Here is a 19258-nt window from a genome sequence, read left to right on the forward strand (position 1 = left end):
TCTTTACATAGTTGAATGTGCTGACAACAAAATCACACAAAAATTATCAATGGAAATCAAATTTATTAACCCATGGAGGTCTGGATTTGGAGTCACACTCAAAATTAAAGTGGAAAAACACACTAAAGGCTGATTCAACTTTGATGTAATGTCCTTAAAACAAGTCAAAATAAGGCTCAGTAGTGTGTGTGGCCTGCACGTGCCTGTATGACCTCCCTCCAATACCTGGGCACGCTCCTGATGAGAAGGCGGATGGTCTCCTGAGGGATCTCCTCTCAGACCTGGACTAAAGCATCCGCCAACTCCTGGACAGTCTGCGGTGCATGGTGGATGGAGCGAGACATGATGTCCCAGATGTGCTCAATTGGATTCAGGTCTGGGGAATGGGCGGGCCAGTCCATAGCATCAATGCCTTCGTCTTGCAGGAACTGCTGACACTCTCCAGCCACATGAAGTCTAGCATTGTCTTGCATTAGAAGGAACCCAGGGCCAACCGCACCAGCATATGGGCTCACAAAAGGGTCTGAGGATCTCATCTCGGTACCTAATGGCAGTCAGGCTACCTCTGGTGAGCACATGGAGGGCTGTGCGGCCCCCCCAAAGAAATGCCACCCCACACCATTACTGACCCACTGCCAAACTGGTCATGCTGGAGGATGCTGCAGGCAGCAGAATGTTCTCCTTGGTGTCTCCAGACTCTGTCACGTCTGTCACATGTGCTCAGTGAGAACCTGCTTTCATCTGTGAAGAGCACAGGGCACCAGTGGTGAATTTGCCAATCTTGGTGTTCTCTGGCAAATGCCAAATGTCCTGCATGGTGTTGGGCTGTAAGCACAACCCCCACCTGTGTACGTCGGGCCCTCATACCACCCTCATGGAGTCTGTTTCTGATCGTTTGAGTAGACACATGCACATTTGTGGCTTGCTGGAGGTCATTTTGCAGGGCTCTGGCAGTGCTCCTCCTGTTCCTCCTTGCACAAAGGCGGAGGTAGCGGTCCTGCTGCTAGGTTGTTGCCCTCCTACGGCCTCCTCCACATCTCCTGATGTACTGGCCTGTCTCCTGGTAGCGCCTCCATGCTCTGGACACTACGTTGACAGACACAGAAAACCTTCTTGCCACAGCTCGCATTGATGTGCCATCCTGGATGAGCTGCACTAGCTGAGCCACTTGTGTGGGTTGTAGACTCCGTCTCATGCTACCACTAGAGTGAAAGCACCGCCAGCTTTCAAAAGTGACCAAAACATCAGCCAGAAAGTATAGGAGCTGAGAAGTGGTCTGTGGTCACCACCTGCAGAACAACTCCTTTATTGGGGGTGTCTTGCTAATTGCCTATAATTCCCACCTGTTGTCTATTCCATTTGCACAACAGCATGTGAAATTGATTGTCAATCAGTGTTGCTTCCTAAGTGGACAGTTTGATTTCACAGAAGTGTGATTGACTTGGAGTTACATTGTGTTGTTTAAGTGTTCCCTTTATTTTTTTGAGCAGTGTATATCTCTGAGCATTGGACCTCAACATACAATGTGTGTGACTGCTTGCTTTCTCTTAAGGGACATAGTGTTGTGACGTTTGTGCAGAAATGTGTGCAGAAATTTGTGTGTAGATATGGTGTCCTTAGTAGTAGAAACAAAGTGATAGCTGAAACTGGACTATTGTGGTCATAGACACTGTCACTAGTGTTATTTAGCATCGGAACCACTCCCAGATCCCCACTTAACGAATCACCCTCATTGAAATTTTTGTTTTGCTTCGTTTTTTTGGAAGAAAACCTCATGTCATGATCGATCCGCACCATGATCAGAAATACACCAATGAGGTGACAGTACAGTACTTTACCGAGATGAGCCAGCATTTGAGAACTTAACAAAAGAACTTGAAACTGTTGATTCCTGATATGCCAACTACCAATTGTCTTGATTGTGAACCAAGAGATTGTGTGATTATTCTTATGTCAGGTTGCCTAATAGACAGGTGGGAAGGACTGTACCAAGTTTTGTTGACAGCACGATTTCAGTGAAAGTAGCCAAGAGAGAGACTTGGGTCCACGATTTTCATCGCAAGAAAGTCGTTAGTCCAGAAGGAACTCGTAAAGGGAGTGAAATTGCAGAAATATCACTCGAGGATCTGTTTCGTGAAGACTGAGAGGCGGCACTGTTGAACACTACCTGAGCATACTAAAGGATTACAAAAAGACCAGTCATTGTAATGGATTTGCTATAAGCAAGATTTGTTTTGTTCTATCTTTCTTTTTCTTTTGACAAACATATTTTTTCCAGGACATTCTATTTTTGTGAGGTTTCATGAGGAGTCGAGTGTGGGACTGGAACTGGTTCTGGATAAAGGAGTGATGTATTTATAGGATCCCAGGATCAGCCTGTCACTTTGTTTAAACCCAGAGAATAACAAAGGTCTAGTAGTTACGGAGTTCGGAGGTAACGTGATAGGCTATTGTCTGAGGAATACTGTATTTTGTAGTATTTGTGACCCTATAATTAAAGTTGAGTGCATCCAGAGATGTCAGTCTAGCAATAAGGCAGCATTTGACAGACATCCCTTAAGTGATTACCACTCACTAGTGGGTAAGGTCTTAAACCAAACGGAATGTTGGATGTGCTCACAGGTACCTCTAAGACAAAATTATGCAGGATTAGTGACATATTCTTTAGAGTTAGCTGAGGTACTTGAATTACACAGAAGGGGGGGGGGGGGGTCCGGTGGACAAGGAACATAATATAACTAGACCTACTAGTCTTAAGATCCACCAGTACCATAGATAAATCCCTGGTATGTTTAAATCTCACCAGTTTCAGGAATTCAGGAAATTGGGAGGTAATCAGGAAGAATCAGACAAGGGCTTATTCACACATAGCAGATAAAGAGCTATGAGTGGCTCTCCCCAAACTCCGAAGGTTTATGTTATCTAGGAAGAACACTACCTGAAATAATAACCCTTGTTCAATGATGAAACAGACCTAGCATACTATTCAGGAATGGAAACAATGTTCAGGGAGTGAGAGGAATATATACCATGAAAATTTTATGTCTCTTTCATGATTTGTTTGTGTTTTCTCCCTCTACCCAGCAAAACCTCTATCGAATCCGAACATCAGTGTGCAAAGACATAGGTACATGTATGTATGCAACGTTCATTCAGATAAGACATCTTAGGCTATAGCACTGTCCCAGCATACTCTATAGGTTGAATGTCATCCCACACCCAACCAGTGGTCCCGTGACTGCCGAGCGCATATAGAGGATGTCCCGTCCTTCTCCCTGTCTTCCCCAACTATAGTCAATGTCTGATTTGCAAAATTAATACATACGTGTGTCTAGGTCACCAATTATTGTTTTAAATATTTTTTGTATTTATGTTTAGTGTGACAGTTATGACAATTATTGTCTACTGTCAAAGGGTGGACTATCGAAGTCAAAAATATTACATACACACAACATACTAATGCCAAATAGAGAGGTCTCTGTTCATGCGCATACACGCAGTGTGCACTGGATAAACGGTAGCATACGCATTCACAGACAAGCCACAAAGACAAACACATAAATTATACATAGACAAAACATGTCAAGCATCAGACATTATAATGTATTTATATAATAGAGTGTAACATCATATATATATGTATTATTGGAACAGAACAAGTTAATGATATTATGCTTAGTGTCAAAATGATCAGGAGAATGTGGATTAATTTGATAGCTATAGGTAGATTGTAGCACATTGCAATGATTAATTATGACCAAATGTATGAATACAAAGGACATTCTGAGACTTGAAACTGGATTCACAGTCATGGCCCTGGGGGCAAACACATGTGTTTGCAACATAGGACAAAAGCCCTCACACCTACCTATGAGCCGTTGAGTTCTTGAGAGGTCTGGCCTCTGGACCAATGGAAGAAGATGAAACCCACTGTTGTATACACCCATTATTTTACTGTATAAAAATAGGTACCCAGAAGCAGGCAGCTCTCTGATACATTCTCATTCACTCTCACACACACATTCTCATTCACCCCACACACACACACACACACACACACTCACTCTCTTACACACACACACACTAACTCACACACACACACACACACACACACACACACACTTATCAGAAGTCTCTTACCTGATGACTGGCTGCCTGATTCTAGTGAAACTAAGCATATGTATATTTGCTGTAACTGATTCTTATGTAACTACAACTGCTTCTTTTATAACTGTAACTCTGTAACATACATATGTTATTTTGTATGCATACCCTTTTAATATCAAATATATATATATATATATATATATCTCTGAGCATTGGACCTCAACATACAATGTGTGTGACTGCTTGCTTTCTCTTAAGGGACATAGTGTTGCAACGTTCAGCGCACTTTTATCGTATATGGTAATAAGATGCGCCTTGCGTCCGCAGTATATATTAATGCTGGCATTGAAATGTTTATTTAGAAATAATTGGAAATTCACAACTCCCATTCTGCCCCCTGATCCACACTATAACACCCATTCTGTCCCCTGCTCTGTACTACTAACATCCTGCCCCCTGCTTCTCATTACTACTCCCATCCTGCTACCCTGCATCCTTCTACTACCATGCTGGCCACTGCTTCCACTACTACTCCCACCCTGACAGTGGTGGAACACATGCTCCAGATGCTAGCTACAGTCGGGGCAAATGGCTAAGCAGCCATACCTCCTGGCATCACAGTACAGTTCTCACCCTAACCACCACCCCTGCCTGTGGAACATTTCTGAAACCCGCTCTATTCCCTAACTCGGGATCATACCCTACCCTTGTCTCCTTAGACATACTGTATCCGCCAGGCCAGAAATATACACTCATAGAAAAAAAAATGGTGCAGGAAGATGGCATTCCCCAAATATTGTGTGTAATTAGAAGGAGGAAAAGATACAGTAGATTGTATAAATAATGATAAACTGCTTGTCTGTCAATATGATGATAAATATTCCTTTTTCCCATTATGGAAAGAGTAGATAGAAATAGATAGATAGATAGATAGATAGATAGATAGATAGATAGATAGATAGATAGATAGATAGATAGCAAAGAAACAGGCGGCACTCGAAGTCAGCAAAAACAAGGTTTGTATTAAACAAAAGAGCGTTGACGTTTCGGGGACGTGCTCCCCTTCCTCAGAACAATTTAACACTGTGCAAATCAAACAATAAATACCCACTTACCCCATGGGCCTCCCCCACCAGCGTGCGTCCCCAGTCACGTTGCCTGCAAGCTCCGACTTGCACTCCCAGCTTCTGGCGGCAGGGCGGATGTGACGTAGCAGGGCCCGGCCTGGTGACCATGGCAACCCGTTGTCCCGGCCGTCAGCAGGACTCCCGCGATGCCTCCAGCTCCCTCCAGCCGAGCGGAAGTGACGTCCCGGAGTTCGGCTCGTGACCATGGAGACACTGTGTATACAAAACATAAACAAAGCAAATGTACAATGATTAGGTGAAAAAACATTAGGCATTATTTGTAAACATGGCGATTAAGCTGTTCCACATACTATCAAATTTAAGAACAGGTTTAAAAAGTGAAATGTGATACAAACAACAATCTTAAAAACCCTACTCACAGTTTTTAAGGGTGTGCAGGGTTAACAGTGATCATAGTGACAGGGACAAACAGTTGGACGAGATGGAAGAGAAATTTAGACAGAGAGGATATCCATCACTCCTGCTGCAAAATGCTAGAAAAAAAGCCCTGCTGCATGATAGAAACCGGTTGCTCACATCCAGTACAAGACAGAAGCCAAGGGATGCTGCGACCGCTGTTACATGGGTTAATGAATTTAACTCCATGAGTGCCAGGACGAGTAAAGTTGCCAAAAAGCTTTGGCCCATTGTGTCGTCTGACACTGATCTCCCAAAGTTATTTTGTAAGAAACTGATGCCCAGTTACACCAGAGGGCGCAATATTCGGGATATCGTGGTTAAAACTAGTGATGTGCACTGGACATTTTTCGGGTTTTGTGTTTTGGTTTTGGATTCGGTTCCGCGGCCGTGTTTTGGATTCGGACGCGTTTTGGCAAAACCTCACAAAATTTTTTTTGTCGGATTCGGGTGTGTTTTGGATTCGGGTGTTTTTTTACAAAAAACCCTAAAAAACAGCTTAAATCATAGAATTTGGGGGTCATTTTGATCCCATAGTTTTATTAACCTCAATAACCATAATTTCCACTCATTTCCAGTCTATTCTGAACACCTCACACCTCACAATATTATTTTTAGTCCTAAAATTTGCACCGAGGTTGCTGGATGGCTAAGCTAAGCGACACAAGTGGCCGACACAAACACCTGGCCCATCTAGGAGTGGCACTGCAGTGTCAGGCAGGATGGCACTTCAAAAAAATTGTCCCCAAACAGCACATGATGCAAAGAAAAAAAGAGGCGCACCAAGGTCGCTGTGTGACTAAGCTAAGCGACACAAGTGGCCGACACAAACACCTGGCCCATCTAGTAGTGGCACTGCAGTGTCAGGCAGGATGGCACTTCAAAAAAATTGTCCCCAAACAGCACATGATGAAAAGAAAAAAAGAGGCGCACCAAGGTCGCTGTGAGACTAAGCTAAGCGACACAAGTGGCCGACACAAACACCTGGCCCATCTAGGAGTGGCACTGCAGTGTCAGGCAGGATGGCACTTCAAAAAAATTGTCCCCAAACAACACATGATGCAAAGAAAAATTAAAGAAAAAAGAGGTGCAAGATGGAATTGTCCTTGGGCCCTCCCACCCACCCTTATGTTGTATAAACAGGACATGCACACTTTAACGAACCCATCATTTCAGCGACAGGGTCTGCCACACGACTGTGACTGAAATGACTGGTTGGTTTGGGCCTCCACCAAAAAAAGAAGCAATCAATCTCTCCTTGCACAAACTGGCTCTACAGAGGCAAGATGTCCACCTCATCATCATCCTCCGATTCCTCACCCCTTTCACTGTGTACATCCCCCTCCTCACAGATTATTAATTCGTCCCCACTGGAATCCACCATCTCAGGTCCCTGTGTACTTTGTGGAGGCAATTGCTGCTGGTGAATGTCTCCACGGAGGAATTGATTATAATTCCTTTTGATGAACATCATCTTCGCCACATTTTCTGGAAGTAACCTCGTACGCCGATTGCTGACAAGGTGAGCGGCGGCACTAAACACTCTTTCGGAGTACACACTGGAGGGAGGGCAACTTTGGTAGAATAAAGCCAGTTTGTGCAAGGGCCTCCAAATTGCCTCTTTTTCCTGCCAGTATATGTACGGACTGTCTGACGTGCCTACTTGGATGCGGTCACTCATATAATCCTCCACCATTCTTTCAATGGTGAGAGAATCATATGAAGTGACAGTAGACGACATGTCAGTAATCGTTGGCAGGTCCTTCAGTCCGGACCAGATGTCAGCACTTGCTCCAGACTGCCCTGCATCACCGCCAGCGGGTGGGCTCGGAATTCTTAGCCTTTTCCTCGCACCCCCAGTTGCGGGAGAATGTGAAGGAGGAGATGTTGACGGGTCACGTTCCGCTTGACTTGACAATTTTCTCACCAGCAGGTCTTTGAACCTCTGCAGACTTGTGTCTGCCGGAAAGAGAGATACAACGTAGGTTTTAAATCTAGGATCGAGCACGGTGGCCAAAATGTAGTGCTCTGATTTCAACAGATTGACCACCCGTGAATCCTGGTTAAGCGAATTAAGGGCTCCATCCACAAGTCCCACATGCCTAGCGGAATCGCTCTGTTTTTGCTCCTCCTTCAATGTCTCAAGCTTCTTCTGCAAAAGTCTGATGAGGGGAATGACCTGACTCAGGCTCGCAGTGTCTGAACTGACTTCACGTGTGGCAAGTTCAAAGGGTTGCAGAACCTTGCACAACGTTGAAATCATTCTCCACTGCGCTTGAGTCAGGTGCATTCCCCCTCCTTTGCCTATATCGTGGGCAGATGTATAGGCTTGAATGGCCTTTTGCTGCTCCTCCATCCTCTGAAGCATATAGAGGGTTGAATTCCACCTCGTTACCACCTCTTGCTTCAGATGATGGCAGGGCAGGTTCAGGAATGTTTGGTGGTGCTCCAGTCTTCTGTACGCGGTGGCTGAATGCCGAAAGTGGCCCGCAATTCTTCGGGCCACCGACAGCATCTCTTGCACGCCCCTGTCGTTTTTTAAATAATTCTGCACCACCAAATTCAATGTATGTGCAAAACACGGGACGTGCTGGAATTTGCCCAGATGTAATGCACGCACAATATTGCTGGCGTTGTCCGATGTCACAAATCCCCAGGAGAGTCCAATTGGGGTAAGCCATTCTGCAATGATCTTCCTCAGTTTCCGTAAGAGGTTGTCAGCTGTGTGCCTCTTCTGGAAAGTGGTGATACAAAGCGTAGCCTGCCTAGGAACGAGTTGGCGTTTGCGAGATGCTGCTACTGGTGCCGCCGCTGCTGTTCTTGCTGCGGGAGGCAATACATCTACCCAGTGGGCTGTCACAGTCATATAGTCCTGAGTCTGCCCTGCTCCACTTGTCCACATGTCCGTGGTTAAGTGGACATTGGGTACAACTGCATTTTTTAGGACACTGGTGAGTCTTTTTCTGAGGTCTGTGTACATTTTCGGTATCGCCTGCCTAGAGAAATGGAACCTAGATGCTATTTGGTACTGGGGACACAGTACCTCAATCAAGTCTCTAGTTGGCTCTGAATTAACGGTGGATACCGGAACCACGTTTCTCACCGCCCAGGCTGCCAAGGCCTGAGTTATCTGCTTTGCAGCAGGATGACTGCTGTGATATTTCATCTTCCTCGCAAAGGACTGTTGGACAGTGAATTGCTTACTGGAAGTAGTACAAGTGGTCTTCCGACTTCCCCTCTGGGATGACGATCGACTCCCAGCAGCTACAACAGCAGCGCCAGCAGCAGTAGGCGTTACACTCAAGGATGCATCGGAGGAATCCCAGGCAGGAGAGGACTCGTCAGACTTGCCAGTGACATGGCCTGCAGGCTTATTGGCTTTCCTGGGTAAGGAGGAAATTGACACTGAGGGAGTTGGTGGTGTGGTTTGCAGGAGCTTGGTTACAAGAGGAAGGGATTTAGTGGTCAGTGGACTGCTTCCGCTGTCAGCCAAAGTTTTTGAACTTGTCACTGACTTATGATGAATGCGCTGCAGGTGACGTATAAGGGAGGATGTTCTGAGGTGGTTAACGTCCTTACCCCTACTTATTACAGCTTGACAAAGGCAACACACGGCTTGACACCTGTTGTCCGCATTTGTGTTGAAATAATTCCACACCGAAGAGCTGATTTTTTTTTGTATTTTGACCAGGCATGTCAATGGCCATATTCGTCCCACGGACAACAGGTGTCTCCCTGGGTGCCTGACTTAAACAAACCACCTTACTATCAGAATCCTCCTTGTCAATTTCCTCCCCAGCGCCAGCAACACCCATATCCTCATCCTGGTTTACTTCAACAGTGACATCTTCAATTTGACTATCAGGAACTGGACTGCGGGTGCTCCTTCCAGCACTTGCAGGGGGCGTGCAAATGGTGGAAGGCGCAAGCTCTTCCCGTCCAGTTTTGGGAAGGTCAGGCATCGCAACCGACACAATTGGACTCTCCTTGGGGATTTGTGATTTAGAAGAACGCACAGTTCTTTGCTGTGCTTTTGCCAGCTTAAGTCTTTTCATTTTTCTAGCGAGAGGATGAGTGCTTCCATCCTCATGTGAAGCTGAACCACTAGCCATGAACATAGGCCAGGGCCTCAGCCGTTCCTTGCCACTCCGTGTCGTAAATGGCATATTGGCAAGTTTACGCTTCTCCTCAGACGCTTTTAATTTTGATTTTTGGGTCATTTTACTGAACTTTTGTTTTTTGGATTTTACATGCTCTCTACTATGACATTGGGCATCGGCCTTGGCAGACGACGTTGATGGCATTTCATCGTCTCGGCCATGACTAGTGGCAGCAGCTTCAGCACGAGGTGGAAGTGGATCTTGATCTTTCCCTTTTTTAACCTCCACATTTTTGTTCTCCATTTTTTAATGTGGAATTATATGCCAGTAACTATCAATAGCAATGGCCTACTACTATATATACTGCGCACAACTGAAATGCACCAAAGGTATGGATGGATAGTATGCTTGACGACACAGAGGTAGGTAGAGCAGTGGCCTTCCGTACCGTACTGCTATAAATACTGGTGGTCACTGTCAGCAATCTGCAAAACTAAAATGCACCACAGGTATAGAATGTAGATGGATAGTATACTTAATGACGACACAGAGGTAGGTACAGCAGTGGCCTTCCGTACCGTACTGCTATATATAGTATACTGGTGGTCACTGTGTCAGCAAACTGCAAAACTAAAATGCACCACAGGTATAGAATGTAGATGGATAGTATACTTAATGACGACACAGAGGTAGGTACAGCAGTGGCCTTCCGTACTGCTATATATAGTATACTTAGTATACTGGTGGTCACTGTGTCAGCAAACTGCAAAACTAAAATGCACCACAGGTATAGAATGTAGATGGATAGTATACTTAATGACGACACAGAGGTATGTACAGCAGTGGCCTTCCATACTGCTATATATAGTATACTGGTGGTAACTGTGTCAGGAAACTGCAAAACTAAAATGCACCACAGGTATAGAATGTAGATGGATAGTATACTTAATGATGACACAGAGGTAGGTACAGCAGTGGCCTTCCGTACTGCTATATATAGTATACTGGTGGTCACTGTGTCAGCAAACTGCAAAACTAAAATGCACCACAGGTATAGAATGTAGATGGATAGTATACTTAATGACGACACAGAGGTAGGTACAGCAGTGGCCTTCCGTACTGCTATATATAGTATACTGGTGGTCACTGTGTCAGCAAACTGCAAAACTAAAATGCACCACAGGTATAGAATGTAGATGGATAGTATACTTAATGACGACACAGAGGTAGGTACAGCAGTGGCCTTCCGTACTGCTATATATAGTATACTGGTGGTCACTGTGTCAGCAAACTGCAAAACTAAAATGCACCACAGGTATAGAATGTAGATGGATAGTATACTTAATGACGACACAGAGGTAGGTACAGCAGTGGCCTTCCGTACTGCTATATATAGTATACTGGTGGTCACTGTGTTAGCAAACTGCAAAACTAAAATGCACCACAGGTATAGAATGTAGATGGATAGTATACTTAATAACGACACAGAGGTAGGTACAGCAGTGGCCTTCCGTACTGCTATATATAGTATACTGGTGGTCACTGTGTCAGCAAACTGCAAAACTAAAATGCACCACAGGTATAGAATGTAGATGGATAGTATACTTAATGACGACACAGAGGTAGGTACAGCAGTGGCCTTCCGTACCGTACTGCTATATATAGTATACTGGTGGTCACTGTGTCAGCAAACTGCAAAACTAAAATGCACCACAGGTATAGAATGTAGATGGATAGTATACTTAATGACGACACAGAGGTAGGTACAGCAGTGGCCTTCCGTACCATACTGCTATATATACTGGTGGTCACTGTGTCAGCAAACTGCATAACTGAAATGCACCACAGGTATAGAATCTAGATGGATAGTATACTTAATGACGACACAGAGGTAGGTACAGCAGTGGCCTTCCGTACTGCTATATATAGTATACTGGTGGTCACTGTGTCAGCAAACTGCAAAACTAAAATGCACCACAGGTATAGAATGTAGATGGATAGTATAATTAATGACGACACAGAGGTAGGTACAGCAGTGGCCTTCCGTACTGCAATATATAGTATACTGGTGGTCACTGTGTCAGCAAACTGCAAAACTAAAATGCACCACAGGTATAGAGTTAGATGGATAGTATACTTAATGACGACACAGAGGTAGGTACAGCAGTGGCCTTCCGTACTGCTATATATAGTATACTGGTGGTCACTGTGTCAGCAAACTGCAAAACTAAAATGCACCACAGGTATAGAATGTAGATGGATAGTATACTTAATGACGACACAGAGGTAGGTACAGCAGTGGCCTTCCGTACCATACTGCTATATATACTGGTGGTCACTGTGTCAGCAAACTGCATAACTGAAATGCACCACAGGTATAGAATCTAGATGGATAGTATACTTAATGACGACACAGAGGTAGGTACAGCAGTGGCCTTCCGTACTGCTATATATAGTATACTGGTGGTCACTGTGTCAGCAAACTGCAAAACTAAAATGCACCACAGGTATAGAATGTAGATGGATAGTATAATTAATGACGACACAGAGGTAGGTACAGCAGTGGCCTTCCGTACTGCAATATATAGTATACTGGTGGTCACTGTGTCAGCAAACTGCAAAACTAAAATGCACCACAGGTATAGAGTTAGATGGATAGTATACTTAATGACGACACAGAGGTAGGTACAGCAGTGGCCTTCCGTACTGCTATATATAGTATACTGGTGGTCACTGTGTCAGCTAACTGCAAAACTAAAATGCACCACAGGTATAGAATGTAGATGGATAGTATACTTAATGATGACACAGAGGTAGGTACAGCAGTGGTCTTCCGTACTGCTATATATAGTATACTGGTGGTCACTGTGTCAGCAAACTGCAAAACTAAAATGCACCACAGGTATAGAATGTAGATGGATAGTATACTTAATAACGACACAGAGGTAGGTACAGCAGTGGCCTTCCATACCATACTGCTATATATAGTATACTGGTGGTCACTGTGTCAGCAAACTGCAAAACTAAAATGCACCACAGGTATAGAATGTAGATGGATAGTATACTTAATGACGACACAGAGGTAGGTACAGCAGTGGCCTTCCGTACTGCTATATATAGTATACTGGTGGTCACTGTGTCAGCAAACTGCAAAACTAAAATGCACCGCAGATATAGAATGTAGATGGATAGTATAATTAATGACGACACAGAGGTAGGTACAGCAGTGGCCTTCCGTACTGCAATATATAGTATACTGGTGGTCACTGTGTCAGCAAACTGCAAAACTAAAATGCACCACAGGTATAGAATGTAGATGGATAGTATACTTAATGATGACACAGAGGTAGGTACTGCAGTGGCCTTCCGTACTGCTATATATAGTATACTGGTGGTCACTGTGTCAGCAAACTGCAAAACTAAAATGCACCACAGGTATAGAATGTAGATGGATAGTATACTTAATGACGACACAGAGGTAGGTACAGCAGTGGCCTTCCGTACCGTACTGCTATATATAGTATACTGGTGGTCACTGTGTCAGCAAACTGCAAAATTAAAATGCACCACAGGTATAGAATGTAGATGGATAGTATACTTAATGACGACACAGAGGTAGGTACAGCAGTGGCCTTCCGTACTGCTATATATAGTATACTGGTGGTCACTGTGTCAGCAAACTGCAAAACTAAAATGCACAACAGGTATAGAATGTAGATGGATAGTATACTTAATGACGACACAGAGGTAGGTACAGCAGTGACCTTCTGTACCGTACTGCTATATATACTGGTGGTCACTGTGTCAGCAAACTGCACAACTGAAATGCACCACAGGTATAGAATGTAGATGGATAGTATACTTAATGACGACACAGAGGTAGGTACAGCAGTGGCCTTCCGTACTGCTATATATAGTATACTGGTGGTCACTGTGTCAGCAAACTGCAAAACTAAAATGCACCACAGGTATAGAATGTAGATGGATAGTATACTTAATGACGACACAGAGGTAGGTACAGCAGTGGCCTTCCGTACTGCAATATATAGTATACTGGTGGTCACTGTGTCAGCAAACTGCAAAACTAAAATGCACCACAGGTATAGAATGTAGATGGATAGTATACTTAATGACGACACAGAGGTAGGTACAGCAGTGGCCTTCCGTACCGTACTGCTATATATAGTATACTGGTGGTCACTGTGTCAGCAAACTGCAAAACTAAAATGCACCACAGGTATAGAATGTAGATGGATAGTATACTTAATGACGACACAGAGGTAGGTACAGCAGTGGCCTTCCGTACTGCTATATATAGTATACTGGTGGTCACTGTGTCAGCAAACTGCAAAACTAAAATGCACCACAGGTATAGAATGTAGATGGATAGTATACTTAATGACGACACAGAGGTAGGTACAGAAGTGGCCTTCCGTACTGCTATATATAGTATACTGGTGGTCACTGTGTCAGCAAACTGCAAAACTAAAATGCACCACAGGTATAGAATGTAGATGGATAGTATACTTAATGACGACACAGAGGTAGGTACAGCAGTGGCCTTCCGTACCGTACTGCTATATATACTGGTGGTTACTGTGTCAGCAAACTGCACAACTGAAATGCACCACAGGTATAGAATCTAGATGGATAGTATACTTAATGATGACACAGAGGTAGGTACAGCAGTGGCCTACTGTACCGTAATGCTATATATTATATACTGGTGGTCACTGGTCAGCAAAACTCTGCACTGTACTCCTCCTATATAATATTATACTGGTGGTCCCCAGTCCCCACAATAAAGCAGCACACTGAGCACAGATATGGAGTTTTTTTCAGGCAGACAACGTATACTGGTGGTCACTGTCTGCAAAACTCTGCACTGTACTCCTGCTATATAATACAGCTGCTCCCCAGTCCCCACAATTAAGCAGTGTGAGCACAGATATATGCAGCACACTGAGCACAGATATGGAGCGTTTTTTTCAGGCAGAGAACGGATAACTGGTGGTCACTGATCAGCAAAACTCTGCACTGTACTCCTCCTATATTATACAGCTGCTCCCCAGCCCTCCCCACAATTAAGCAATAGTGCACAATCAAGTTCAACAATAACGGAGAGGACGCCAGCCACGTCCTCTCCCTAACATTTCCAATGCACGAGTGAAAATGGCGGCGACGCGCGGCTGCTTATATAGAATCCGAATCTCGCGAGAATCTGACAGCGGGATGATGACGTTCGGGCGTGCTCGGGTTACCCGAGCCATACGGGAGAATCCGAGTATGGCTCGGACCCGGGTAAAAAGGGTGCAGTTCGGGGGGGTTCGGTTTCCGAGAAACCGAACCCGCTCATCACTAGTTAAAACTGATATCTCGAACATTAGGACACTAGCCACACATTTTTTAATGAGAAAGAACGGGTGTTACAAGTGCCTGGGGTGCACTACGTGCACCTATATGTCACCTGGGGATACTATTACGCATCCCTTTTCAGGCAAAAAAATTCCAATTAAATGGGCTTTGACATGCAGCACTAAATTTGTCATATATGTAATTATGTGCCCGTGTGGCACTTATTACATTGGAAAGACAGAGTGCCAATTCAAAACCCGCATGGCACAACATAGACAAGCCATACGTAATGCGTTAAATATGGGGGTGGCTGAACAACCAGTAGCCAGACGTTTTCTGGAACGTAAACACAATATGGCTATGCTGAGACACAGGATTATAGACCATGTCCCCGAGTCAAACAGAGGGGGGGATATGGGGAAGAAGCTCCTGCAATTGGAGTCCCGGTGGATCTTTAAATTACAGACGTTGCGACCTAAGGGTCTGAATGACACACTTGGTCTCATTCACTTTCTGTGATTTCCTCTTTTAATCAGTGTCTTTTGGGTTCTCGGGTTGCTCTGAATCAATAATTAGTATCATTTTGGGTGCACTTTAGGCCGTGAGGGGCTATCCAGCAATATTTTTAGTATAATGGATAATATAGCTGTTTTGTTAGACTGGGTGGTCATGACGTCAAATTGTGGTCATTGATAATTTATCAGTACAGTAGTGGTTTTATTATTGTTGTTGGGTCTGCCATCTGACCCTTTCCCTTTACAAGTCACTTAATGCTGATTGCTGGCTTCTTTGATGGTTTTATTCTTATGATGTTTTTAAGATTGTTGTTTGTATCACATTTCACTTTTTAAACCTGTTCTTAAATTTGATAGTATGTGGAACAGCTTAATCGCCATGTTTACAAATAATGCCTAATGTTTTTTCACCTAATCATTGTACATTTGCTTTGTTTTTGTTTTGTATACACAGTGTCTCCATGGTCACAAGCCGAACTCCGGGACGTCACTTCCGCTCGGCTGGAGGGAGCTGGAGGCATCGCGGGAGTCCTGCTGACGGCCGGGACAACGGGTTGCCATGGTCACCAGGCCGGGCCCTGCTACGTCACATCCGCCCCGCCGCCGGAAGCTGGGAGTGCAAGTCGGAGCTTGCTGGTGGGGGAGGCCCATGGGGTAAGTGGGTATTTATTGTTTGATTTGCACAGTGTTAAATTGTCCTGAGGAAGGGGAGCACGTCCCCGAAACGTCAACGCTCTTTTGTTTAATACAAACCTTGTTTTTGCTGACTTCGAGTGCCGCCTGTTTCTTTGCTGTGATTCTGGGGTAACTCCCCTGATGGAAGGCACAGGAGCAAGTATTTCAAGTTTCAGCTCATCTAGTGGAGTGCCGGAGTAACTGTAGTACTATTTTAAACCCCAGCGTGTCGTGCAGACACAGGGGTTTTCTCAAGGCACCCTTTAGCATCATTTCTCTCCTCATTACCTCAGGGTTTCCTGATCACCTGCACTTTTTGGGAGCACCAGCACTTGATATTACACTTTTAACACTGGGCACCTGGGTATGGAGATGGCGACTGCTGCCTCGGATGGAGGCGATCACACATCATTCATGCTGTTATGCGACACCATGGACACATTCAGCTTTTCAGACCTTGAGGCAGAGGCTATACTGCACAAGGATCCAGCTTTCACGGACAAAACCTGCACTTCCCCAGAGGATATTTTCAGGGAATTATTGAAAATGAAAAAACGAGAGCTCGATTATTTATACCACAGTCGTACCCTGTCAGACTACTATAGAGCTAAGCAATTGCCCAGGAGTTTCAGGGTACACAATACCCCTACAATTGGAAGACACAGTGCAAGTTTCTGTAAAAAATGGGTCTCAGTACTGAACAAGTGCTCGATGGACCTCATTCCTCTTGTTATAGAGGAATCTACCCGAGAATTTAATGTCACTAAAGAAAAAATTTCAGAATTTGAGAAAGAGCACTTGGGATCCCTGGCTGCAGAGCAATCGGATGCCTGGCTGACTAAATTATCTACTCAGCTGGAACAGTACAAAGTGGGACTTTTAAAATTTAAACGTGAGAAATTAATCAAGGTACAGGCGGACTATGCTCAGCACAGAGTATACCCCTGGTTAGGTGGGTCCAGCTCATTTGAAGCACGGAATAAACCTCCAAAGTTTATTAGACGTAGACCACGTGTCAACTTCCAGAGTACATCTGCAAGCGAATCTGATGAGCAAAGTTCCAGTAATATCTCTGCGCCACGTACCATCCCTTTAGGGGTCAAGACACGGGCAGGAATTGTACCAAAAACGAAAAATACACACGAAGAGGTGGACAAAACCAAAGGCAAAGGGGGAAGAAAAGCCCCAAAGGGGAAGACACAATGATTTTTAATTTATCTTCCGTCACTCTCTCACCCGTGGAGGTAAGAGTCTTAAGTAAAGGACTTTTTTTATGTTCCAACCAACCATCTGGATCCGTTCAGGTGGAAGGTAGATATGTACAAGCTTAATCGTAAACTTAAAATTCAGGAGTTTTTTGGTAAAACGCAACCAGAAGACCCAAAAGCACCACTACCACCCCGCATCCAAAAGCTGGGCCCAAGCTCCAAGTTTGATCCCATTTCTCATAATGCGTCTTTGAAGACCTTTCATCGATTACTTGAAGCTGAAGGCAATCTACAGAATACCTCCAAATTCCATTCGAATTTGTCCAAAGAGGAACAACAGGCACTGCAGGAACTGCGGAGTAGAAAAGACATCATCATTCGTGGTGCAGATAAGGGTGGGGCCATTGTGGTGCAGGACCTGCACGATTACCGAGAGGAGTGTTTGAGACAACTAAGCGATACAGATACCTATTGCCTATTGGAAAAAGATCCCACAGAGGTCTACAAACGTAAACTTATCAAGATTCTGGATAAAGCAAGAGAGGATGGTGTCATCGAGAGTGTGGTGTACGATAAATTACTCACTGAGTATCCCATTACTCCCATTCTGTACACCATTCCCAAGATCCACAAGGATGCGCAGAGACCCCCGGGCAGACCCATTGTTTCAGCCCGTGGGTCTCTGTGCGAACCCTTGGCTGTATATTTGGATGCATACCTACAGCCGTGCATCCAACAGACGTTCACCCACCTTAGAGACTCTAATACGTTACTGAATACGTTTTTGACCATTGATTCTGTCCCTGAGGGTTTAGTTCTGGCCACGCTTGATGTGGCCAGTCTGTACACCTGTATTCCCCATGAGGCAGGGATACAGGCAGTTAAAAGGTTACTGGTTGGCAATGCTCTGTATGTAGGGCCGGACGTTGAATTCTTTTTGTTGTTGCTTGAGTTCACATTGACACACAATTATTTTTTATGTGATGGGAGATATTATAGACAACTGACAGGCTGTGCGATGGGGTCCTCAGTGGCCCCGTCGTTTGCAAACTCCTACATGTGGGACGTAGAACGGTGTCTATTTTTTGAAAACCCAGATGTTGCCCAACAGGTTTTCCTGTACTACAGGTATATTGACGACCTGTTTGTCATGTGGAGGGGTACGGAGGAACAATTGGGAGGGCTGATTTCTATACATAATAGTTTATCCAGCCCGATGAAATTAACCCTCACCACCAGTAGAGAGGAAATTTGTTTTCTCGACATCCACATTAGGTTAGTGGCGGGCCAGATCATTACTAAGCTTTATGCCAAACCCACTGACCGTAATACCCTCTTATGTCATGACAGTTTCCACCCAGTCCCCACTCGGAAAGGTTTACCCTACTCACAGTTTTTAAGGGTGTGCAGGGTTAACAGTGATCATAGTGACAGGGACAAACAGTTGGACGAGATGGAAGAGAAATTTAGACAGAGAGGATATCCATCACTCCTGCTGCAAAATGCTAGAAAAAAAGCCCTGCTGCATGATAGAAACCGGTTGCTCACATCTAGTACAAGACAGAAGCCAAGGGATGCTGCGACCGCTGTTACATGGGTTAATGAATTTAACTCCATGAGTGCCAGGACGAGTAAAGTTGCCAAAAAGCTTTGGCCCATTGTGTCGTCTGACACTGATCTAACAAAGTTATTTTGTAAGAAACTGATGCCCAGTTACACCAGAGGGCGCAATATTCGGGATATCGTGGTTAAAA

General features: G+C 44.5%; 1 long non-coding RNA gene across 1 annotated transcript in view; it reads right to left on the reverse strand.

Annotated features, from left to right (window-relative positions):
* The window catches only part of LOC135051197 (uncharacterized), a 301200-nt gene that overhangs the window by 221347 nt on the left and 60595 nt on the right, over positions 1 to 19258 (reverse strand). Inside the window, exon 2 of the long non-coding RNA XR_010242109.1 lies at positions 5223 to 5447. This is a non-coding gene — a long non-coding RNA (uncharacterized LOC135051197). The remainder of the gene's footprint in view (positions 1 to 5222; positions 5448 to 19258) is intronic.

Source organism: Pseudophryne corroboree, chromosome 2, assembly GCF_028390025.1.
Source record: "Pseudophryne corroboree isolate aPseCor3 chromosome 2, aPseCor3.hap2, whole genome shotgun sequence".
Classification (NCBI taxonomy): domain Eukaryota; kingdom Metazoa; phylum Chordata; class Amphibia; order Anura; family Myobatrachidae; genus Pseudophryne; species Pseudophryne corroboree.